The sequence below is a fragment of the Labrus bergylta genome, chromosome 1 (genome assembly GCF_963930695.1).
Source record: "Labrus bergylta chromosome 1, fLabBer1.1, whole genome shotgun sequence".
Classification (NCBI taxonomy): Eukaryota; Metazoa; Chordata; class Actinopteri; order Labriformes; family Labridae; genus Labrus; species Labrus bergylta.
The window spans coordinates 15369939-15396145 of NC_089195.1; the positions used below are offsets into that span (position 1 = coordinate 15369939).

Here is a 26207-nt window from a genome sequence, read left to right on the forward strand (position 1 = left end):
CTGTAAAGAACTTCACACTGACCGGGACCAAAATAAATAAGTACATGGACCAATCACAGCTCATTATAACTGTATGTTGAAGAGATTATTATGATGCTATCTCTAAAAAAAAAAAACGACATTTAAAGTTGAGCTGAAACTTATCCAAGCATGAAACAAATTAGTGAATGCAAATTATGTGTGTGTGTGTTTGTGTGCACAACACACTTGAGACCACCCCTAAGTCAGTGCCCCAGTTGGGCCACCCCAAGTCAAAAAAAAAATCTGGACATGCCCCTGCCTCTAAGTTCAGTTGAAGAGGACTGAATGAAGAAGGAGAGGATTTAGAGACAGGAGAGATCATGATTGATTCATGATTGTTTAAAGGAGGTGTCAGTGGCCTGGTGGTTGTTTCACAAGCCCCAGGTGCAGAGGCTGTAGTCCTCGGGTTGGGCGGTCCGGGTTGGGTCCTTTCCAGCATATTATTCCCCTCTCTGTCATCCCGATTTAAGACTCTGTCCACTGTCCTGTCTCTAATAAAAAGGAAAGATAAGGAATTATACTCAACTAAAGTATAAAATCCCCTCCATCCTTTCATTCACCTTGTATCAAACGGCCCCTGAAATCGAAACTCCACAATTTCACAGCGCTGAGTTCAAACACAGATCATTATGTTCCCTCAAGGAGTCCTAAAACTGTTTCTTATTGAGTCCCAAATAATTTTCTTATCATCCAGTGACCCAGGGTTTTTATAGTCTGGAGCCCTGGACCAGGATTTATTTTAATAAAACATCGATATCAGACCCATGTTTCATCATGATGCAGACCTCTGCTATCCTATAAAACTGAACATATTACTACACAAAGGGGCAAACTCTCCACTGAGCAATTAGCTGTGACAAAGCAACAGTTTAAGTGACCAGGGTGAAAGCAGCAGTTACCCTTCGCGTGATATACTGAATGTGTGTATGCTGTATATAACTACATGTCAAATATGACTTTAAGTAGTTAGGCAGTGATCTCTATTTCTTTGATTGGTCTAATCAAGCAAATCTGATTTTGGCAGATTTAGGTGTTCTCCCTTTTCAGGCGACAAAACAAACATTTTCTAACTTTTCTTTAGTGCAATTCAAGGAGCAAGTGTGGGAACGATCTTTTCCCTCCAGTATGTCCACAGTTTTCGCCTCAGCTGATGGAGACGTCCCGTCCACACTGCCGTCATGTTAGCTTGTGTGTGTGTTGTTGTGGGCATGGCATGAAACTTGTAGTTGGCGTGTGAGAGTTGGAAATCGGCGCAGATACCGATATGTTTGAGAGCACCTAAAGATCCAAGGCAAAAAGGTTGTCTTATTACTTTCACCATCTAGTAGATCGGTGCTCCTCATTCTACAAGTTTCATATAGTTTAAGGTGGTTAATATGCCTATGTCACAGGTCAGATCTGCTGAATTATAATGTGTGTGTGTGTGTGTGTGTGTGTGTGTCCTGTCTTTGACTGTTAGTTTCTCTATTATGTGTGTGTGTGTGTGTGTGTGTGTGTGTGTGTGTGTGTGTGTGTGTGTGTGTGTGTGTGTGTGTTTAAGTGTACATGTGTGCCATAACTGCAGGCTGTGATCACAGATAACCTTCTTGGTGTCCGCTTGCTGACTCTATTAAATACACTTCCTATCAGTGTGTGTGTGTGTGTGTGGGTGTAGGTGTGAGTGTGTGTGTGTGTGTGTGTGTGTGTGTGTGTGTGTGTGTGTGTGTGTGTGTGTGTGTGTGTGTGTGTGTGTGTGTGTGTGTGTGTGTGTCCAGATGCTGAAACCAGATGCTTTCCTTCAGACTGCAGGCGCCTTAGATAGTGACAGGGAGCGGACACACACAAGGTTATCACACACTTTCAAACACACACACACACACACACACACACACACACACACACACACACACACACACACACACACACACAGTGTATATAATATCTCAGGTAGACAGGTCACAGTGTGAGCTCTGTTATAGTGTTTCTTTAATATAAATCAGAGCTCTGCAGAAGGATACACTCTTTGATTCAAAGATGAAGTGAAACCAAAGCAGCAGAAGACTTTCTCTTCATATTCTGATAAATGATTGGTTATTAAATTGTTTGGGTAAACACCACACTTTCATAATTATTCTATTTCAGAAGAGGAATTACTGATTTTCCCAGGAGCTTGCCCTGCCCTGTTTCTGTTGCTAAATGCACCGATGTATCCGTTGAACATATCAGTCGTTATCCGCCCTGTTGACAGACATCAGCTAGTAAAGTGGCATGCATTGATGTCTTCATCCGATGTGTATCTGTTGTGTTGCATCAGTTCAACGCCGACACAGCATGCCTAACTGCCGGTCCAGAGAAGAGTTTTTTTTATTGGGCAGAAGAGGTCGCCTGTTGGACAAAAACTCTGATTTGTTCTCAGGGTCGAACATGAAAGAAAATGTGATCAGAGTGGGAGTCTTACAGCGTCCATGAGAAAAGAGGAGAGACATTTTAAGAGGAGGGATACAAACAAGTACAGTAAGTACATCCACTCTCAAAGCTCATTTAAAAACCAACACAAATAATTACAAAGAAATAATAGAAAATGCGTCAGTATCAGAAGCCACGGTTGTCTACATCTTTACTTCAAACATCCTCATCAGCCTTGATTTTCACAATCGTAGAATCTCTGGTCTAAGTTCTACATTTATTAAAACAACAAAAACAAAAAAAACACCTCCTGAAGTAAGGTTGCCAGATAAAAAAAAATCAAGGACCAGCCTCCCCTGATAGGTTAAGCAGACCTTGAGTGCTTTTGAATCTGTGCTCTGTGAATGTGACATTACAGAGAGCAATGCGGGAACAAGAGCTTCATGGCTAAACTTTCAAAAAGTGTCCCAAAGCAACCACTCAGTGTTCATTTTCAACGGGAGCGGCATTGTCTGATAAGATTTGTTTATAAAAAAACACTGAATTCGTGGAGGTTATGTTGAAATAGTGTTAAGTCAATGCTCTCTCTCATTTAGAGGGAATCTTTTACAAAAATCTTAAATATCTGCAGAGATCTCCTCTCCAGAACTAACAGATCTGTTGATCAGAACGTGTAAAAACACTGAATAAAGCTGTTAAGACCATTGTTTTTATGAGGGTCTCTGAGAGGATCCACTTACTGCTATCTATAGATTACAAGCTGTAGAAAATGTGGTTGCTGTAGAAAGTTACTGATGATGGTGGGAGGACTTCAATCACAGAAGGCGTCTTCGGTCCAAAAACCACGGAATCAAAGGCTCGCCGATTCAAGTCCAAGTCGGACAAAAGTACCACATTCTGTTTAGTTGCTAGAGAGGTGTCTGTTCAGTTCCTGAGCACTGCCTGGAAGCCCTTTAGCAAGGCAACAAACCCCAAACTGCTTAGGCGCTCCTCTGTGCACATCCCCTCACTCTGACATCTTTCCATGAATGCATGTGTGTTATCCTGCATGGCCTGCGTATGTGTAGCATGTTCCAAAACACAGTGTTAAACTATAGGAAGCCTTGTTTTTTTTTCTTACTTTTTTCGTGAAGGAACCTCGTCCTGGATGGTTACCTCGTCATGGTGGAAATTAGCAGAACAATTTATTTTGGACCACCAGTGTTACACTTTATGTTGCTCGATTGAAATATCTTTCTTTGATGAAGCTTGACTCAGAAAGTATCCCAGCACTGATTGCATGTAAATGTCCTGGCTTCTTAACATTAATACTCTGGCATGCAGCAAACGGTCTCAATCAGGCTGACGCTCCGGTGTGCATAAATTACAAAGGTATCACTCCACTACACCATTCACCTAATTTCATCTCTATTAGTCGCTACCCTGCAGGAATCTCATGGATTCAGCTTTTTATAAAGTGCTGCAAGCCTTTGCACGCTCACCCTTACACATAAAACAGAACATGTAAAAAAAAAACCTTGCAGAAATATCCACAATCTTTGTGAAAGACAAAGGATCCCTCCTCACGCACAGCAGGCCTGTCAAGAAAAGCTTTCATAAATAAATTATGTTGCTCAGTAATGGAGCGGTGTGCTGTTGTTGTGGGAACAAGGCTGACGCTGCCATGACAACCTCAAGGGTCATGTGAGGTCATCCCCAGCTGTTGCTTTGACGCCATCACGCCATCACGCCATCACATCCCTCTGCTCAGGGGGTGAGTCCGTGAATGGATTTCAGAGTCTGTGAGGTTTTATCTATATGTATGCACAGAGTGTGTGTGTGTGTGTGTGATGTGTTTGTGAGGGGTTAGAACAAAGTGAGCATGGTAACCAAGGCAACAAAATAAATATGAAGGCAGTAAATATAAAAAACAAAGAAAAAAAATAATGTAAGCAGCATCTCGACAACACTTAATGAAATGTAGATTTTACTGGTGAGTCAGAGCAGCAGTTTAGTATGCACATTATGTATAGACTACATGTGAATATTTAAGTATTTTTTGAGTATATAATAGATCTTTTATAATGTTTGCAGAAAAGTAAAACATCCATTCAAAATAGTTCTACATATTACAGAACAAAAGCTTCCTCTCAAAGGAAACATTCACTCAGCTTCACAGAGGGAGTGTTCATTGCAGAAAGAAAAAAGGAAATCATTAATACAAAATTAAACACTCATTACTAAGATTGTCAAAATTTGAGATTCTTTTTGATACCACACATTTTATAAAAGGATATAATCTTATTTATTTTAAGGATCAACAGCATCAAAAAGTTCTGAAACTCAAAAACGTCAGATCTTCAGATCATACTTTCAGCCAAGAACTGCCGAGAAAAAGAGAGAGAGCAGAGTTAGTGCACAATGCGGACGTCTTCCGAGTTTTTCTGGACTTTAAAAAGATGCAAACGTTACTCTTGTGTCTCTTACACCGTTTTTCTAACAGCAGGTGAGCGTTTAATGTCGCATTGCACATGATCGCACGCTCTCTGGCCACACTGCATCCATATAATTATTTTCTCTGTGAATTTTTAGTCTTTTTTATTGAGGTGCTGTTGACTCAAATTACAACACATAGAGGCTCGTCAATAAAAAGCTGAAAAAAAGTTTCTCTCCGTAGTTGTTGACACAAGTCAAAGCACAACATTTCAATCACGTAAGTGGATGTTGATAAAGCGCCTCTATCTCCACTTTGAAAGTCGAGCTAACAAGCTCTGTTGAGAAACGCGAGGTTCAGTGCCATGTAGAAAAACAATAAATTTCAGAAAGTGGAGGCCTCGGGTTGTGAAATTTAGACAGTGTGCAGGAGTGTTCCTGCTGTTGTTAACATATTGTTAACAAATAAGAAATTACCCAATATTTGATTAATAGGAAATCTATTTTTTTTCTTCCATATTGAAGTTTAAAATTCTGGTAATGTGACAACCCTACTGACAGTTTTAAATGTAAAACAAAGAACCACAAAAAAAAATCTAAATAAGTGTTGCATTATTTGATCTATATGCAATTGCAGATTTGCAGGTTGGAAAAAAAAAAAAACAATAACAATGAAAAAGTTGTAGGTATAGTTTTGCAAAATTGAGAGAACCAGAGAGTTTGTTTTGTCGATGTATTTTTCTTCACTTAATAATTCTCCCTCGAATAAAATCAAACCCCACCAAACTCTGACGTCAACAAACAATAGCTGCAGTGCGTCGTCCACCAATATTCTGTCCATGAACTTTTTAGTTGTGCAAACTACTTTATTTGCTGTACTTTCGCCGTACGTTACAGACTGTCATTGGAATAAAGTGAGTTGAAAACCTGCATCTGATGCACACAGTTTGAAAAACTGCCTTTGCCTTCAGGACTAAGCTTACAAACACAAACTAACGTGCAAAAATCTGAAGGCATGGCTGAAGTAACAGTTGATAAGTTGACCTTTCTATATGAAATCTAACATGTTTTATTAATTGTCATGTAAATAAATTATCTCAGTTTCTTGTTCCATCATTCTTGTCCCTCTGTGTTTCTCTCTGATGACATTTAAGATTTTAATCTGTTAGAAATTTTCTCATATTTCAGCCCGCATGCACTGCTTCCCTCTGTCTCTGCTTATCTCTGTGTGTGTGTGTGTGTGTGTGTGTGTGTGTGTGTGAGGCCTGCAGACACACACGTGCACACACCAGCCGTTCCAAATCAAGTTGGAAATTATTGCTCACTGATGAACAATTACAACAGAGTCTGTGACAATCACCCGTCTATTATCATAATCAACTTCACACGAGGAGATGCCGCTTTGAACAGAGTGAGGAAGAGGATGAGGAGTGCGCGGGGAGGGAAACACTCACAACCTTGGTGTAGTTTCTGCACTGAACAAACACAATCACACAAATCACAGTGGGAAGGGCTTCATGTGAAATACTGAGAGGGATTCAGAGAGACTGCTTTTGTTTCAATAAGACGGACGATTTAAAGGTAGAAGGAAAGCGTTTGCTACATACAGTATACTGTCACAGGTCAGAGTTTTCCTGAAGTTAATTTGTGTCATTTAGATTTTCAGATCAGTTATTTTATGTTCCCTCTGCAGCTTTGATTCTGTATGTTTCACAGCATTTTTGTTCCTACAGCCCCCAGAAAAAAGCCTTGAAATTTTTCTAAAGCTTCAGCTTATGTGAGCAAACAAAGAGCTGAGTGACGCTACATTTAGGCACACAAGAACAAACTTCCAGCAGCGCCGGGGGTGCACTTGTTAACAACTTACCAGAGGAAATATATAGAAAATCTCTTGGCATAAAAGATGGATGATACAGAAGTTAATAAAAAAGACCCCTCAGACACACACACACACACACACACACACACACACACACACACACACACGCACACACACACATACCTTGCCTTTATTTGATAGACAGGACAGTGGATTGATTCGGAAATCAGGGAGAGAGAGAGAGAGAGAGAGAGAGAGAGAGAGAGAGAGAGAGAGAGAGTGGGGAATGAGCCACTGGTCGGGTTGGTGCCTTAAAAATACATGTGGACTGGATTGGAGTTTAAAGCAATAATATGTCATTTGTTTTGGTGGGATTTGGCGCCCACCAAAGGGCAGTGTGTGCAAGTGCACTGTAGCAAGCCATACAGCACATAGTGTTGTTAATGCCTCCTCCTCTTAGACAATGTGAATCTGTTGACCATCAGAGCGTGGAGAAGTCGGCAAAGATGTTGTGAGAAGCCGAAGAACTTTGTCGACTGACATGTTTCAGCAATATGACCAGATTTTGCGCAAATCTGACTCTGCTAGCGTCTACAGCCCGTTGTTTGCATGTGGAGTATGTATATGTGTATTCAACTGTTACTATCATATCTACAGGCCGTGGCTGAATGGTTACATTGGAGCGCGCCATTTATTACATGCTATTTGAGATAGGTTTGTAAGGATCCAAAACGTATAAAGCTAACTTGAAGATCGACGAGGAATCGACAACATGACTTTCTGCACCCGGTAAAGATGCTACACATGAGACAACGATTACGATATAGCCTAACGATAAAGTACGTCACAATCTGTTTTGAATATCTGCTCGGATGTACACGCTTCTTCTAGCTCGGCCAGTCTCTCTTTTTCTCTTCTTAGCTTCATCCGTCTCAGTCCTCTTCCTCTTAGCCTCAGCCATTGTATCAAACAGTACCGATACTACCGAGGGCTAGGTGGCTCCTATTTTTAAAGTGAAGGCTGCTGTGTGAACTAGTCTTGTTAAGCCGTACACACTTCTCTCAAGATGACCTCATCCTGCTGCCAAAGTCACACAGTGCAGTAAACAGATGACTGGGACTTGTGAGAGACACCGTTGAAAGAGACACCGTTGAAAGTTGAAAGTTATTGTACTATTAAACCTGAGACCTTTGAAACTACTTCTTTAAGGTGAAGAACCTTAAGATCAACTTAAGACTTATGACATCCCTCCCTCCTTCTCCCCCAAAATCATCCTCCTTCTACAGACACAAACTTTAATTTGTCTCAGCGAAACTCCATTAGCTGACCTTTAGTTATAACTGCTCTATCATGCAATCACAGTAGGTCTTTAGAAGAAGACTCGACCCGACCTGTCTTCTCTCTCTCTGTATCAAACTGTAGATATCTTACATAAAAAATATAAATATACAAAATATACATAAATTTCTTCGCTGTTATTCTGTAGCCTCCAGTTCAGCTGCTGCAGCCCCTCCTGTCCAAACATGTTCCATTATTGAACACTTTTCTCGGAGCCGCCTGAGTCTGGATACAACAACGCCTCGCCAGCTGAGCTCTCCTATAGGAGGAGACAGTCATCCAAGAGTTAAACAGCATCATTACAACGTGACTGTTTGTCCGCAGTGTTTGATTGAGAAGATGATGGGTTTTATCAGCTTGTTATGTATAGAGTGTTATTTCTTCTGTGATTATGTGTAGGCTGTGTGCTCGTTTGTTTTCCCTCTCCTTTGATTGGTCATTAACCCCCGAGCCAATCAGGAGACAAAACACAACTTTTTAATAGCTGTGTTTGTATGCATAGAAAGTATCCACATCACTATTGTTTAGAATATATTATTATTATAAACAAAATGTTTATGAAAAAAGGAAAAGTGGGAGTTAAATAACTGAATACATTCTGACAGGAGGGATGTTCCTTTAAGATGCTCTTTAAAAGTCTGTTTGGTTATTCTGATGATTGTTGGAGAATCTTACCAAAGTGTAAATATCTTCAATCTGTAAGATATGTACTGAATTAAACGATAAAATGACGTTACTGTATCATCAGACATTAAGGAAGCATGCTATGTTGAAGTGCTGGCTTCTCTGACAACAATAAAGCAGCCAGTTTGTCCTCCTTCTAAGTTTCGGTTCCAGTGTGGACTGGTTTGTTTTTGTTTGGACCAGAGATGTAGGCGGCACCCCACACAGCCGTTTTCCCCCTCACCCCTCGGTTTGCCAGGCAAATATCAAACCAACAGGTTTTGCAGCGATGGAAGCGGGCAAGTGAACTGGTTCAGATAGAACCGATTGTACTCGAGCTAAAAACCTCCACGAGCAGAAACATGGTCAAAACTAGGATCAGTATTGGAGAATATTTTGAAAAATGGAGAGAGGTTAGAATGCAGAACGGTTTACAGACCGTTGCAGAGCTGGCTAAACACTGAAGCTTCAGTGTCCGAGACATAGCAACCTGCATGCACATTGACTCTAGTGAGGAGGGGGCGGGGGGAGACAGCTCTCTTCAATGTTTTGAAGTTAGACTGCAGTACCCATTTTAAACGCTAGGTGTCAGAGAGACACTGAGTCAAACCATTCCAGAGGATAGCATATGTTCCAGCCCCAGACAGACAGAAATGGACACGCTGAGCAAACGCGCTTAATGTTGCTTTTATTTGCGGTGCTGATTCTTAATGCCAGTGCTAGTATTGATACCTGGCAGATTACTGCCCATCCCGACCTTTAATATGATATTCTTACAAGTAGGGCCTGACTGATATGAGATTTTTGGGGGCGATAACGATATTGGGTGGAGTGAAAAAAATCTGTAATATCGGCACATACCTGAGATAAAATTAGCCGATACTGATACTGACTTGATATGATATTGGCTGATATTAACGGCTGGCATTAAGAGAGAGGTAAAGAGAGGACATGAATCGTGGTCTCCTGCGTTATTGTCACATGCTTTGTTGACGCAATGATCCATCACTCCAGTCAACTTGTCACCCAATTTGAATCACTACTAGCTGGAGAGGAGAGTCATTATGGTCTCAACAACAACGACCAGAGGTTGTGTGTCAAACATATTTTAAGGGTTTTTTTTTTTTTTTTAAGTTCATTGCTGCTGAAGAGGTTTTGGTGGAGTTTTCAGAGAGTTGAGTCACTTTGCACACATATTTCCTCTGATGCAGAGTCCTTTACTTCCTCATCAGCCAAATATTTGTAAGCCAATTATGAGAGAACCCTTCTTGATTTAACCTACTTCGTTTTTAGCAGATTTGCATGATTGCAACATGCATATTAGTGTAACATCAGACATACATTTAAAGTTTCAGGTGCACTCTGAATATCTTTTTTTCCTTTCTCTCTTCAGTGGACATTGATTTGTTTGATAATCAAGCAGTCAGTCAACAAAAGAGAGAGGCGCACATTTCCCTTTAGCCTATTTTAAAACACAAAACATTTTTGTCAGTCTTCAAAAACCACCGACTATCATCTGATGTCTGAAGATGTCATCTGATGACAGATTGGCCCTTGACAGCTAACAGCTAATGTTTCAAAAACTTACAGTGAAGCCCGTAGCTTTTCATGGACATGCTGACCAAATAATTCCTCATCATGGCCTGATCTTTATATTTCATTGTATTTATTAAAAACTTTTAACACAGGGGCGTTGGTAGCCTTATGGTTGGTGCGTGCACCCTGTGTACAGAGGTTATAGACCTCCAAGTGGGTGGCCCGGGTTCAAATTCATATGGCTCATTTCCTGCATGTCATACCCCACTGTCTCTCTCCGATTTCTGATTCTATGCACCGTCCTATCTCTAGAATAAAGACTTGATTGCTATCCAAACTAAATATTCTATATATGTAGTTTAGTATTTCTGGATTTAGCGATACTTTGAGGACCATAAAACGAAAACAGAGCTTTCCTGCCACCAACAACATCGTAACTCAACTACAAAATCTGTTACGGTTCTACATTTTTAAGGAATAGTCAGGCCTTTATGGTTCGTTGTTTGTTAAGATGCAGCTTCTGGAAGTTCAAGACTTGATAACTTTAGTTCTGTACTTTAAATGTCTCCATCTTCTCTTTCATGGCAATGTAAGAAACAAAGCAGAAAGTGGTGCAGAAACACAACAGTTAAGAAGTAATGATCAGCCACAGAGGTTAAAATGAGTAAGAGCAGGTTATGGAAGAGGGGACAGAGCACAGACTTCTGATTTCAACTTCAACATGTCTTACTTCTAAATGTACTTGGAGCAGAGTGTAAAATCCCACAGATCAGCAGGTACCCTGTAGGGACGGACAGATGGACTGAGAGATAGTTGGAAGACATGAAGTGGGAGGGGGTGTGGAAGCGATTCCTTGCACACCTCTCAGTCATAAATATGGAAAAGGAACAGCGCGGCTCAGCCAGCCCTCCTACGAGCAGAATGTTATCCTGCTTCTCTGGCAGAGAGAAAAGGCCTCGAGCGAAGAAAGATTCAGAACACAGATCGACAGATGAATGGATTCACTGACGGAGAGATGTACAGAAAAATAAAGCTTTTAAAAGCAGAGAGAGATGTGGAGTCCATGCATGCCGTCTGTACATGTAGACACTTACATTGTTGTTTTTGAGGTTTCTGACCATTGATGCTGAACAACAAGGGAGAAAAGAAAACATCTTTACACAGCTTAACACAAAACAATTCACAAAAAGCTAACTTGAACAAGATTTAGTGCTCGATATGAGAAAAGATACTTATTATTTATCCCTTCCTCAAAATGAAATCAGTTTTTGTCCCATTAAGTTTGATGGTTTTTGTGTTGCCACAGTACCAGAATTTTAAACTTTGATACAATAATTGTAAAAATCAAAGGATATTGGTACCACAGCAGCACAAGGGTGGTTAAAAAACATATATATTTTGTTCTGTTTTTTACCCCAAAACTGCAGACAAACTCAGACATGCTGGCTAAATGGCACAAAATCGAAAGAAACAAATGTGGTACCAAAAGCGTTGCCAACATATTTGTGCAATTATGACAGCTTTTGTGTGTTTGTAAGAGATGTAAACATTACTTTTGCAACTTAAAGACTCCAAAAGGACTTGATAAACAACATGTGAATTTAAATGGTGCACCCTCTTTCTATCCCTAGCAGTACATGTAAGATCTGTAGTTTCTCTTTAAAGCTTTACTATACTGTTGATCATTAAAATAACTTGTTTTATCGCGTTAAAACGTCTTATCAATAAGCGTCAACGTGTCAAAAACGCTACAGCCTTAGATAGTTGTATTTAGTCCTTTTTTAAAGGAGCAATATGTGACTCTGACACCTAGTGTTTAAAATGGGTACTGCAGTCCAAATTCAAAACATTGGCGAGAGCTGTCTCCCCCCCTCTCCTCCCATAGGGTTGATGTGCACACAGGTTGCTAAGTTGCAGACACTGAAGCTTCAGTGTTTAGCCAGCTCTGCATCAATCTAGAAACTAAGTCTTCACTTTCAGGGAGATGCCGCGAGTTGCTGACCGTGTTTTACAACCGCTAAAGTCTGATGTACGTATCATGCACGGCTAATAATTCAGTCTGCATGGCTAATGCTTAACAAATCAGACCATGCAGCGAGTGACACTGCTGAAGATGTTGATCTTTTCTCTTTAGTGAAATTAATAAACATGGACACTTTGTTTCCTGCTTAGCACTGAGCTGCTGTTAAACAGCTGAATGATAATGTATGCATTAAGTGTGTGTTGCAGTAACAGACAGATGGAGCTTCAGTATATTTCCATCGTGGAGTAGGCGAGCTGTAAGGTGAAGCAGGTGTCGTGTGTTAAGATGGTGGAGAGCTGACGGCGTGACGTATCTCATTATCACTGCAGCAGTGCCAGAGAAACACTCTCTGAACCTCCTGTGCTCTCCTCTGTCATGGATCCTTAATTCATGACAGTGGATTTTCTGTGGTTTTTAGTACGATTGTTGTTGAGGAACTCAAACCAGTGCACAAACGTGTTGTTTTCTGAATGGATCTGAGTGTACTGAACAGAAGATGTAAACAGAATAGTCAGCACATGGTGAACTTGAAAGTCTTGACAGTGTGAATGTGAGAGAGACGTGAAATCTGTCCTTTTCCTAATCTGTTCGATTACAGCCATATCTATCTGTTAATGTGTGTTGTAGTGAAGTTTTAAAACGACTGCCTCCAAAAATAAAGTCTTGTTAAAGAACCTCGGCCCATAGAGTTTTATTTTTTGATGTGTCAAAGACAAGAAAATTTACAGAACACTTTCTCCAGCAGATACTTTTGCCCCAAAGTCATGAAACATACTTTAGGGCCTGGATCCACTCGTGCGTGTTTTTGCGCTGGCAGTTTCCGTTTTCAACACAAAACCAATGAAGGTCAGCGTTTTCAGCGCTCAGCTTCCAAAGTGCAAAAACGCATCAACTGTCTCTGGTCACTTCGCTAACGGCAGTTTAAAAATAGTTCAACTTGGGGGTGCCCGTAGACTAGTGGTTAGTGCACGTCCTTCAAGCAGGTGGCCCGGGTTCAAATTTGACCTGTTGCTCCTTTCTCACAAGGCATTTCTCTCTCTCTCTCCCCAGTGTCTGACTCTATCCACTGTCCTATCCCTCTAATAAAAAAAACCCAAAATCGTTAAACTTTTCAAACAGTGCCGTCACTTATCCCTCATCTACCAATCAAAATGAAGAAGGGGTGACAGGGGCTCGTTTTTTCTGAGAGCAGCTGCTAATTGCAGGACACAGGTCCTTTACGCTGTTTTTTTAAAACATACCTGTCACTACCGAGGGAAGGGGTACATTTGTGGACACAGGCTACATAGTTATCTTTTTCTTTTCTACTGAAAGAGTTAGATAATTATTGTAAGAGTCTGACAACATTTCAGGAAGGATCTCAACAGAGAGAGACCTTGTGCAGTATACGTGAATGTCTTTTTTTTTTTTGTCTCTACCAAGCTACCACTCAATTCACAAAAGAAGCTTTACCCCACATAAACTCTCGTAACATGGAAGAATTTTCCGTTTGCTGAGCTCTTCTGTGTGTCATTTACACGGTGTTGTCTCTTCAAGGGCAGCAGCTTTCTTTGTGCTTGTCGTCTTTTATCACTTAGCGGACGCAAGAAAGGCCATTTAATTTCCTTGCACAGTATCTGGCACATCCCCCTTCAGCAACACAGCCCGCCCTGCACAGGTCAGCACAAGGTAGAAGTTACTCTAATAAGGAGTGCAGGCTTCGTCTTTTTTAAAGTCACACACAGCTTTTGTGTTGCACTCCTTAATGAATGCTAGTCAATCCACTTTTGGATAAAATCATTCAAACTTCCATCTTAACATGTTTATAAAAAAAAAAAGCTAAAGACCCAGCTCTTTCATGAATACCTACTAACTTAATGATGATGGTTTCGATATCATTGAAGATGATGATGGTTGTCACGATTGTTTCTGATTAGAGCTCTCAAGAACTGCGGTCAATGTTGTGCTTTGCCTCTGTGCAATGCCTGTCAGCACCTGTGTGTCCAATCGGACTCAAAGCTGATCGTTTGCTCTTACTGACATTGTTCCCTTTTGTCTAGATCCTTGCTTGTGTTGTACTTACTCTCTGATGTACGTCGCTTTGGATAAAAGTGTCTGCTAAGTGAATTGTAGAATTGTAAAATTATACATAACTTCAGTCATATATTATACATATAGACACAAACTTCATGTTTAACATAGAAATATCTAAATCAAGTCTTAAAAATTCAACCATGCAAAGCTTGGGTTGTAAAATGCGTGTTAACAGAATTCAGCAGTAATTTCACATCGTCGCCGTTAGCCTGCTGCTAACACGTTTTGTGTCACTTGGAGGAGTTTGCTTTTCCTCGTGCAAAGTGGTTAAGGGGTAAATAGTTGTTTATTCGACGTCATGGAGTAGATTTGGCTGTTGACATGAATTAGTGAATAAATACGAATCTCTCTGCTCTCTAAAGGCTCTTCTACTGATTAGTGTGTGTGTGGGGGGGGGGAGGGGGGTAGAGCTGAGAGAGAGGGTGGGGGGTTGGTTGGAGAGAGAGAGAGCAATTTGTTTATCAAACACTTTCCTCCCTCAAATCTGATTTGCTCAATGTCACATTGAAGAGTTGGACCTCTCCACTCTTTGGTGTGTGTATGTGCGCGCTGTGTGTGTGTGTGTGTGTGTGTGAGGTATGTGTGTATGTGTGTGTTTTCTACATGCCATCATTTTGCCTCTGAGTTTGTTTTTGATTATTAAAAAGAAAAAGTAGTTGCTTTATCTCTGTTTCTTCCTCTATCAGCCACTTCCTGTCCCTCATGTTGGTTCATTTGAAATAACAATCTTTGAGGTGCACGGTTAATCTAACAAAAAAAAAGAAAAAAAGCTGAGTTTAAAGATGAGCACTGTCTCCATCTCCTCGTATGTATTTAACCTTGACGTGAACGAGTGCTCTCAGACTCAAACACTATAGAAATTCATGAAAATATTAAATATTCATTCACATTTATTAGTGACCTTACAAAGAGGAAACTGGACACAGTCCACCTCTGAATGCAGGAGGAGGTTTTTTCTCCACATGAACAGGTTTCAGCCTTTTTTTTTGTCTCTCACGATGAAGTGGTTGACAAATGTGAATGTGTACCACAAAAAGAGCTGAAAAAATGCATTTACAACAAACTACAGGCTGAAAAAAGTAACGATGCCAAGTTAAAAACACAAAGTATACACAGACTTTAGCTGTGTGATTGTTTTGCATGTTGTAACATGTTATAAAGTGCCTTTGCAGTGAAACACGACCCTGTGACAGCTTCCAGCTTTCCTGTTGTGATATCAGAACGTGACGCATGCTGTGGACCTGCAAAGACGCCTTTTTCCCTGTTGAAAGTTATTGACCTTTAAAACGACCATTAAAAGTGACATACTGTCTTGTAATCGAACTGTGACAATCGTCAAACCTCATAAAAATACTTTGAATTCTCTGTCACAGCCTCAAATTGTTCACTAGTGTTGCCTATAATTTTTTCAGGTTCTTTATAAATCTTGTCAACTGAGCAAGCAAAAGCACAAAAGATGTATGACTGGTTCTACTCGAGCCTTTCTGCTTGTTGTCCTCTTCAATGTTGCAGAGAAGTTGCTCATTGCTCAAATGTTGTGTCTCTGTAAATCATATAACAGCGAGCATGGTCTGACCTGTAGAGAGAGAAAGAGAAAGAGAGAGACTTTTTGACCTCTGACAAGTTCTGATTTTCATTAACATGATGCAGTTTGCTGTGATGGTTTTCTGTGATGATTAACTCAGTGGCTAATGAGCTATTGTTTCTAATACTCGACACTTCCTTGTCTTTCTGTCTTTAGATTTTGAGCCACAGAAAGGAACAGCGATATTTGGCAGCAGACCAGCGCCGTTCAACTGCCAGACCAACTCTACAAGTTGGTAGGTTCAACTCTCACCGTCTCTCCATCTGTGTCTCAGCTCGGCATTGTCTGGCAGCCTCACAGTTGTTCCATCTTCTACATATTTCTCCGTCGATCCCGTTAATTTTTGCTGAGATTCCTCGCTCTGCTTTTCTATCCAAATCTGCCGTTAAAGAGCGAGAAGATTAGCACCAATTTGACTTGATTGGACTATTCTTCTGGCAGAGGAGAGAGAAAAAAAAAAAGACAAAAACCCCGCTCTGCAATTTGAACACGTGCAGGGAACAAATGATTGCGATCAATAAAAAAAAAAAAAGAAGCGGGGGGAAAAATGAACAAGAAAATGAATGAATTGCCAATTTCTGTTCTTGTTAAGTGTTTTTGGAAGGCAGCTCTTGAGGAAAAGCTGTTTCCGCTCAAGGACTCTGACAGCAGTGTGTGTGTTTTTGTGTGTGTGCGTGTGTGTGTGTGTGTGTGTGAGGGGGATGATGGGGGTTGCTCAGCATTCAATAGCGCCTGATTATCAGACATTTGTCTGTTCTTTTCACAATGGTTTATGTGGGATTACAATAGTGTTTTTGTTTTTTAAATAATGCATGTTTATGTCTGCAGAGAAACACCCGAGAGCTGAGGTCATTTTGGCTCCAGTTGTTGTTAACCTACATTTTCAGCAGAAAATAATCTCAAAATACCGGTGTTGGTCTGATGTACTTGCTCCAGGTTTTAGGCAGAATGTAAAATGGTTTGGCTTCAGTGGATATTTCCTCTGCTTTCTTTAGGACGGTGATTCTTTTGTCATATTTATGTTGAAGCGACTAAAATCAGCAGTATATTGTTTTATTTCTGTGCTGCAGCAGGGAAAACAAAAGGATTCATGATGAATATACTGTGATGGTGTTCAGGAGTCAAACAGCACAGTGACGAGATTGATCAGTTCTTCATTTATCTTGCTTCCACATGGAGCTTCTTCAGTTTTTTCGAAGGCTTTTATTTTTTGGCTTCATTTAGAGACAGGACATGGGATAGAGTCAGAGATCAGGAAGAGAGAGAGAGAGAGAGAGAGAGAGAGAGAGAGAGAGAGAGAGAGAGAGGAATGACATGCAGGAAAGGAGCCACAGGTCAGATTCAAACTTTGGCCGCCCGCCTGGAGGACAAGAGCTGCTGTGCATGGGTCGCGTGCACAAACCACTGGCCCCTCCCCCACAGGGAGCATATTAAACTTACATGACAGCTTTGGCTAAAGGCACAGCCCAGCTACTGTACGTCCTACTCAATTGTACACACTTGACAAATTACCATGTCATCAATTATCCACTGAAGACAGGAACCACTCTGGAAAATCTAAACATTTTGTGAAATGTTGCCTTTTCTTTCCAGAACAGCTAGCTCCACCCGTACACATTTTCCGACTAGAGTTTGGCAGCCATTTATAATCGAACAGCGAACTTTAACATGCATATATATCCAGTGTGGGTGTATTTTGTCAGTTATAAACAATAATGACAAAGTTCAAGTTCATAGAGCTTCAGCTCTTTGACTTTTTCTTGCACTCTTACTGTGACATCATTAACTGGATGCATCACTCTTAAGTGCAGCTTCCACAGGTTCTGTGTGTGCTACTGTGTGTGCTACACCTGCACTGAAAGCTGATTGTGCCCTCTCTCAACAATGCTTGTGTTTCCACTGCACACGTCACAGTCCATCTGCGCACCAGGAGGCCACTCCGCTCCAAATAAGTCTATTTTTCTAAACAGAGCCAACTGCAATCACGCGTCAATCTGAGCAGAGCAAATCTATAAGGACAGGAAGTCAGACAAGAGAACACATAAAGCATCCAGTCAATTTCAAAATAAAATAAAACACTCTGTGCGGCCTCCCGATCAGATGTCCCATCACCTTGTCAACATTACATCAAAGGTCACCAAATGAACAACAAATCAACCTCGGACAGGCAAAGTAACCTGGTTTTTGCACGTTTTTCTCTATATGCTCTCTTGATCTTGTAGTTCTCCTCGCAAGCACGGATCGTTTGGGGAGCGTACCATTTCTATTTAACTGAATATCCATTCATCGTCTTCTAAACCCACCTGGATGCACCTGCACCATCTCTTCCCGCGTCTCCTCGTCTTAATGTGGCTTTGTTTTCCACAGCCCTGCTCCATGTTTATCAGTACTCCACCAGGTGCTCTCTGTTGTAAACTGAATGATTCAGATAGGTAACAGTAGAGCGAGAGAGCGAGAGAGAGAGAGAAATCAATTTAGACAGTCAGAGAAACCATCACTGTATCACTGTAACTGTATCACTGTGTGACTGTATCACATTGTCACTGTATCACTGTCTGACTGCATCACATTGTCACCGTATCACTGTAACTGTATCACATTGTCACTGTATCACTGTGATTGTATCACTGTCTGACTGTATCACTGTGACAACCTTGATTAACTCAAAGAAAACATAGCGTTAATGCTGCATACAATAAAGATGTGAATACATGCAGCAAATGTTTTTCACACTGATTGTATAAATGTACTTTGTGTTCATGCTCTCAAAGGATCGTTACATTCAGTGACTCAGCCGCTTAAAATAAACGACCACACAGTATGAACTCCAGCTCAAAGTTGCAGTTAGTCATAAACCTCAGCGATGAGCGTCGCCCAACAAAACAACAACAACAAAAGTTCACAGGAACCAACCATTAAGTTTTATCACAAAAACAAAATCGAATAAATGATATGTGGGTGAAAGAAACATCAACTGAAGAAATGAGCTTCTCATTTCTTCAAAGCTGAAATTGTTGATATGGGATGAGTACAGAAATCCAGTAAAATATATTCTAATTCACAAAGATCACCAAACAGCATTGCATGGCCAATAGCGTCTCTGTGCTGCGTTGCCGTTTGCATACATTTAATCGGCCATTCTGCAGTCATTTGGGAAAAAGTTGGCACAGGTGATGTGGTTCAGTGAAGTCAGACTGAACCAGATTGTGGTAACGCTGTGTCACACTCTCACCATATGAGCCCCTCTGTGGTGTGAAAAGATTTGAAAGCTGAACATGAAGCAGGACTTGCAGTTCTTCCTCCTCTGAGTGTTTGGAAATCTGATGTTTGCACATCGCAGCTGAAGATGAGGAAAGGCGTTAAAATGAGTCACGGGTCAAACAGACGTCATGTAGGCTGATGTAGGCGGAATCCCAACTGAAGGAGAAAACTGAAGTCAGCTCAATGTGCAGAAACGTGCGATGATAAACAGGTCCAAAGGGTTGTTTAAGGATACCAAAGGATATAGGCTAAGCATGGACTGTAGCACTAAAAAGAAGTGGCACTTACAGTGTAGGGTTTCATCTACAACAGGACGATAGACTGTAAATATTAATGGACGACATCACTCATCTTTGACTGAAGGGGGCTCGTTGGCGGTCCCCATGCTGGGAAATCCTGTGTCACCCTAACTTTCAGTCAATCTAACGACAGGCTGAGAGCTGGAGCTGAGGAGGGGTTTATTAAGCTTCAAGAAAAACTATAACACCGCGCCCTCGCCCGCCCGCCTGCCCACCTGCCACTCAGTTCAGCTATGTGCCTTATTGTGAACAACTCTTATCCTTCATCAGACTAAAATGGACAAGTTATCACCCCCCCCCCCCCATTACAATATAGTTACAGTTACAATACAACAACAACCACACAAAAAAAGACGACACCATGTATACAGTTCTCGGCGACGACAGTCACAGCGACAGGGTGTAAAGTACAGTGAGTCGATTCCACCGCTACACAAACAGAAGGCAGAAGGGGCGTCAGAAAGCCTTCAAGGATTACATTCCCCAAGCCTCTCCTACTCGCTCTCCCCAGTCTGCATCAGTGATTTAAGATAGGTATCGCTCCCATTTCAAATTATAATATTCAACTATATTTATGTCTAAATGTTAGACCGTCCAGTGCAGCTAGTCAACCTAAATGATTATGCCCTCGAGGTGTAATGTGTCCCCAAGGATAAACAGACTTTGACAGTAAGGTACATCGAGCTCAACAAGGTGTAATAGATTTTTGTGGATTTCAGAACAGAAGTTTTGTATTTTAGGGCAACCTTCTCCATCCTGTCATCTCCAGCTGCACTCTGGGGTTTGTGCTAACGTCACTCTATAACCTTGATGGAGTCCAATAAACTCTGTTCACACACAAGTCAGGTTTTAAGTTCCCTAGACATCTTTTTAAAGTTATATATTAGTGTATTGGTATGTACCACTAAAATCTGTGTATCTCTGGATGTGGCCGAATCAGATCCTTTTTTTAAAGACTGAATTTAGTTTCATGAAGTTTTATGCTCCGGCACAGAAAGTAAAAAGAAGTACCTTGTATTCTGAGACGAAGACACAGAAAGTCTTTTATATGACAGTGACTATTCTTATTCTCTGTGAATGTTTGGGCATACGCTCAAAAATGTAAAAATGTCAAATTGAATCGAAGTGTTTTGTTCACAAAATGTGTCCTTTCACAGACCCAGGACAAAAGATGACATTTCTGAGAATCTAAGATAGAAATGTTTGGTATGTGTGGCTGGCATGGTGAGCCAAGAAATAACGGAGATGTGGAATAATAGCTCCGCATTTCTAACCTTTTCTGGGGTGTCTAGCTGTGGGGGAGGTGAATGAAACCAGTCATCGAAGAGGTACATCCCTTGTCAGTGTCACTAAATCACTTTTTAACATTATTTAATCAATACATTTAGATTTAGACAATAAGAAACCTTCTTCAGTTCAACCAGGAGAGACTTAAATTAGAGTTTACATTTCATTATTTAGAAGTTTAGAAAAAGATAAATATGCAGTGTGTTTGCCGACTAGACTCCGTCATGATGACCTCATGCGCTTGGAGGGGTAGCGAGGCCGACAGCAGGATAGAACACCCCCCTGATGGAGTCTAGACCCTGGTGGTGGTAGAAGAATGCAGGATGTGATGAGGAGGGGGTTTCTGAGGCTGCATCTGAACTCTGCTGAGCTGGACTGGAGGTGACCAGGAGTAAGAGGGTCACAGCGATCACACTGAAATGTCAAACTGACTGTGGAAGAGAAAGAAGAGATTTCATTTTTTTTTTTACAGCAGCAGGATGCTTGGTTGAGAAAGGTTGTGGTAGAATCTGGTTGGATTATTACTGAAAGAGTAAACACCAATAATCAGCTGATCACCAGACGGAGACGGTGGAAGAGGTAGAGAGGGAGTTGAATGAAGAAAAATTGAATGAACGTGTGAGAGAATATATATCAAGTCTTCATGCTTGAACTTATGCTGAGCTCCATTTCCTTGAGTCTTAAAATCTCATCTGTTAAAAGTCACTTAATGTTTATCTGAAGTTGTTTTGTATCACACAGTAGCTGCCATTCCACCTGGATCTCTGGGGAGTCCAACATATATGCAAATGATTCATTTCAGCCTGGAACGGCTACGCTTCATTCTAATTATAAACACGCATGCATGCACATACACATACACTTACCTGCATTACTGTTATCTGGAGTACAGAAAAGTAATGGGCATTTCAAACACAAGAGGAGATTCAATTATTCAAGTTTATTTTTGGCCATGAAACACAGAGGAGCACCATCGATTCATTTATCTTTTTTTCACACTTTCTTTTCTTATCTGGGAATCTTTTGAAAACTGAAAACCTTAACGTGAAACCAACAGTTTCTCCTTGAATGTTCAGGCCCGTCTGAAGGATGCACTCAATCAGATTTCTGATATGGCTGCACAATTCGGGACAAAACTTAATTTAAAATTTTTCAACATACTGCAACATGAACAAATACAGAAAAGTTTTTCTTTAAATATACATACAGTATGCAATCAAACTTTGACAACCATACCTTCTGATTATTTAGGACTTAAAGTCTATTTGCTGCCAACAGTTAAAGACCTCTTTCCTTTTTCCACACTGGGTTCAGCCCACTGCAACAAACCCTGACACCTGCATTAAAAAGTGTTGAAAAAAAAGAACAAGAGAACAAATGTGAAAACACCTTCATTTATAGAACAGTAGTTATCTTAGGAGTTGCAGGTTTCATCAACCATATGTTCAAAGTTACTTTTAATTTGTGTTCAATCCCTGTGATAACTTCACCGTCTTGTACCTCCTCACACTCCCACAGCTGAAAAGCTGCAGGTGAAGCCGACAAAAGGAAACATCTGTTCTGGTTTTGTGCACAAAGCCACAGCGGTAAGCGGCATTAGAACAAGCTACCACTGATGACAGAAAGTCACACGCTCCAAAACCGCACCACAAACTGTGTGTTTTAATATCTTCTTTCTTTCCATCTAAAATGTTGACTGCTTCCTGGTGCGGCTGATATACCAGTACAAAATGTTGAGACATGCGTCATCCTGACCTCAAGTGCAGCCGCCTCCATCACTGTGGTTTGTAGAGTCGGTCACCTCCGGACCAGAAGGTCTGGGGTTTGATCCCCAGCTCCTGCAGCCACATGTCCAATGACACTTAACCCTAGTTTCTCGCTGCTTAGTGGGTGGCGTATTAAAGTGTATGAAATGGATTAGTTAATACTGATGTTCACTTTACATAGCAGCCTTTGCCATCAGTGTGTGAAGGTGTAGGTGTGACCTGCGGTGTGAAGGCACTGGTGGGACTTATATTCCAGGTTTTTTTTTTCCAGGATTCTCGGCAATGCATAGACTGTAAATATTAATGGATGAAGCCTAAGTGTCATAACCCATTTGATACTGCAGAGGGTTCGGGAGGCTCATCGGCAGCAGACGCCATGCTGGAAATGCTGTCTCAGCCTAGCTCTTTCTGTGCTAGGCTGAGGCAGCTCCTTATGTGACTTTCAGTGTTCCTGCAGCCAGCCTCAAGCAGACACTTGAGGAACTGCAGGATTTTACACTTTCACATTAACCTCCTTTTTTTAAGACCGCAGGTTGCCGCTTGGTGCAGCTCCATCAAGTTTCCAATTACAACTAAACCACTGATGTTACATATGTCATATAAACAGTGTCAGTGCAGACATTAGTGCACTGGTTTATGTAATCAGGTAAAAGTTAAAGGTGATCAGTCTTGAGTTGGGACTTTTTCTTTAACCTTCCTGGGGCAGGCCGCTGTTTCTGCCCTCTCGCTGACATTTAACCCAAACCTCAATCTCTTCCTAATCTTTACCAAATTTCAGTTGTTGCAGAGAAATGGTTACTGTAACCACGGCTTAACGTCAGCAGAGTGATTTAGATCAGTTGCCCAATCTTAAACATGTCTGAACCATTGTTTGAAACCAGGCTCTACTTTGTAATTGTTGCAATTTTAATGTCACAATGGAGTATTGTTTGAAATAAATTATTTAAAAAACACTGGCGCTGAACAAAGAAACACATTCTCAGTGGATGTAAACTGTGGTTTGGTAGAATTGATAGCATTTTTTTATCTTCAATGAGTGAGCTTTTTTTTTAAAGTCCAACATCCCCTTTTACTCTATAATTAATGTAATTTATTATTTAGTTTGCTTTGACGAAGTGACTCATGACCGCTACTAGTCCAATCTACCCGCAAGTATGAGCATTAGGAGTGAGGTTACATCGTGTGCTCATATATACCATCAAACAATCAAGTGTACTGGAGGATGAATCGACCTGAAACACATCGCAGCTGCTCTGTTCCAATGTGATTTAGAAATTGAAGGTTTTTGCAAACATGATCTTTACATCTGAATTGGCCAAACTTTTTTCATATTTGGGAAAATGTAGAGGTCATTTCAAGGTCATTTGAGGAATTTCTGAATCAGCTATACAATCGTTCAGTTTCTGTCCGCACAGTGTAAATGGTTAATGGACTCGAGCTTGTATTGTTCTTTTCTAGTCGTCTGACTACTCAAAGCACTTTTACACAGGTCACACCTATATTCACTCAGTGATGGCAGAGGCTGATATGTAAAGTGCCATCAGAAGAAGTAACTAATCCCATTCATACACACTCATACGCCGCCGACAAAGCAACAGGAGAAAATTGGGGTTAAGTGTCTTAGCCAAGGACATATTGGACGTGTTGCCACAGGAGCTGAGGATCGAACCCCCGACATTCTGGTTGAGAGACGACTGACTCTACCCACTGAGCCACAGCGGCCCACATGTGTAATAGAAGTCATTAAATCACCTCCATTACTCCACTGTGTAGGCTTCTAGTTTAGCGTCTGACTCTACACATCTTCTGCTGCTTTGTCTAACTCTGCCTCTTTTCTGCATTCTGCTCTCTAATTTTCTCTCTCGTATTACTCAGTGATGAATTGTTCGGTAATCCAGTCGTTCTGGCCCATTCTGTGTGTATTCTGTCCTCCAGTTACCGCCACCTGATGACTGTAATACTGCTCAGCCTCTGAGTCTCTCAGTCTGACACAGGTTACAGGATTCTGCTCACAATAATCCCTTTCATGGATCGGGTGTTTATTTCAGAGAATCGGATAGTTACAGAGGTGAGCCCTCAGTCCTTAAAAACAGGTTTAGATGCATGCACACATTTACATTTCCTTACCCCCAGCAATTATGACTTCAATGCATGTATTCCATAAAATAATGATGCAAAATGAATGAAGCCTTGATGTTTTTTGGAGCAAAATGATTAGGTTGTAGTGTTCGAATTCGAATTAGATTGATTTAGGCAGAATCATTTAAGAAATAATCTCCAGCAGATACTTTTGTAACCACCTGAATACATTGTTTTTTTTACTGCCTATAATGCAAAGATATCAAACCATTAAAGGCTTTATATGCAATTTTTTGATCCAGCAGATGTCGCCCTTGAGCACCAGCATGAAACCAAAACAACTCGCAGTGCATTGTTGTGTTAGCATGCTAATGATAGCGATCTTTATTATGCTCGTATCTTCACACTGCATGTAAATTTACACAAAATGAGCGTGATCTAAAAATGCAGTTAAGCAGTGAGTACAGTATGTTATTCTTCTTTTCTCTAGTCCGTCAATTAAACAACTTTTATTCGCGAGGGGAGGAGTCAGCCGTCGTCCCGGCGATGTAAACAAACTGAAGATAGGACTCGGAAAACTCGGAAAACATCACAGACAGTGGGACTCGGGTGTTACACCCATTGTAGACAGTCATTACTCACAGAGTTATTTTCAGAGGATATACTTGATTTCTATTACATTTAAATGTGAAAAATCGCATATAAAGCCTTTAAGGACTATAAAACATGATGATGCAAAATCAACAAAGCGTAAGCTATCTGTTGCTAAAGAATTGGACTTCATCTTTAAATTCAGGCGGTATCATGTCAGGAACAATCTCCAGCAGCCTGCGCGCTATTTAACAATTTTATTTTATGGTCTTTATTGTAAAATTATGAAATAATCAACCATGAATTTAAAGCATGATGATGCATAAACAATGAAGTCTTTGCTTAAAGGCTTAAAAAGTAGATTTTTAGCTTTTGATTTAGACAGAATCATGTCAAGAACTACAACAGCTAGCAGCCGCCTGATGTGCACGTAATTACATTTATTTACTTCCTGTTTTGAAAAGCAATAAAGACTGTAAAAGAAAGTGAAGCAAAAACAATAAGTCTATAGCTTTCTGTTGCAAATAAAGTTTACTTTAGCTTTTGGTTTGGACAGAGTCATGTCAATAATCAGCAACAGTTACTTTTGCAGCCACCTGCAGCATGCATGCTATTAAACCATCTTTTTCAACCATCTGTAATGTCAAATATTGAAAACATCAACAAATTTATGTGATGATTTAAAAGACAGCGGCATTAGATTTCTGTTACAATTTGTTTTTTTATGTTTTAGATATTATAGTATGAATTTATTACTGGTTTAAGGAGGATCCTTTGAAACTTGACCCCCAAAGGTAGCCAGTTAAAAGTCTGTTTTCAAAGAGTAACTTTTCCCCAATAACTTTAATGTCATTATCTTGACATTTCCCAGTTTATTGCATCATTAAATTGTTCATATTGTTCACATCCTGTTGGTTAATTTGAAGCATTGGCTACTCTTCTGTTCCTCCTCTCTTGAGCCTTTCACCCCGCTCCTTTTTCCCTCGGTTGCAATCTGTCGGTCTTTATTACAGCTGGCCTTCCTCTCCACGCCACCATCATAGATGTTCACACGTGTTGGCGAGATGTA

General features: G+C 40.7%; 1 protein-coding gene across 3 annotated transcripts in view; it reads left to right on the forward strand.

Annotated features, from left to right (window-relative positions):
- Positions 1 to 26207, forward strand: part of LOC109986898 (teneurin-3) — a 319906-nt gene that overhangs the window by 28617 nt on the left and 265082 nt on the right. For all 3 annotated transcript variants that reach the window (XM_065954775.1, XM_065954777.1, XM_065954784.1), the window contains exon 3: positions 16012 to 16090. The gene's annotated coding sequence lies outside the window, so the exon portion shown is untranslated. The remainder of the gene's footprint in view (positions 1 to 16011; positions 16091 to 26207) is intronic.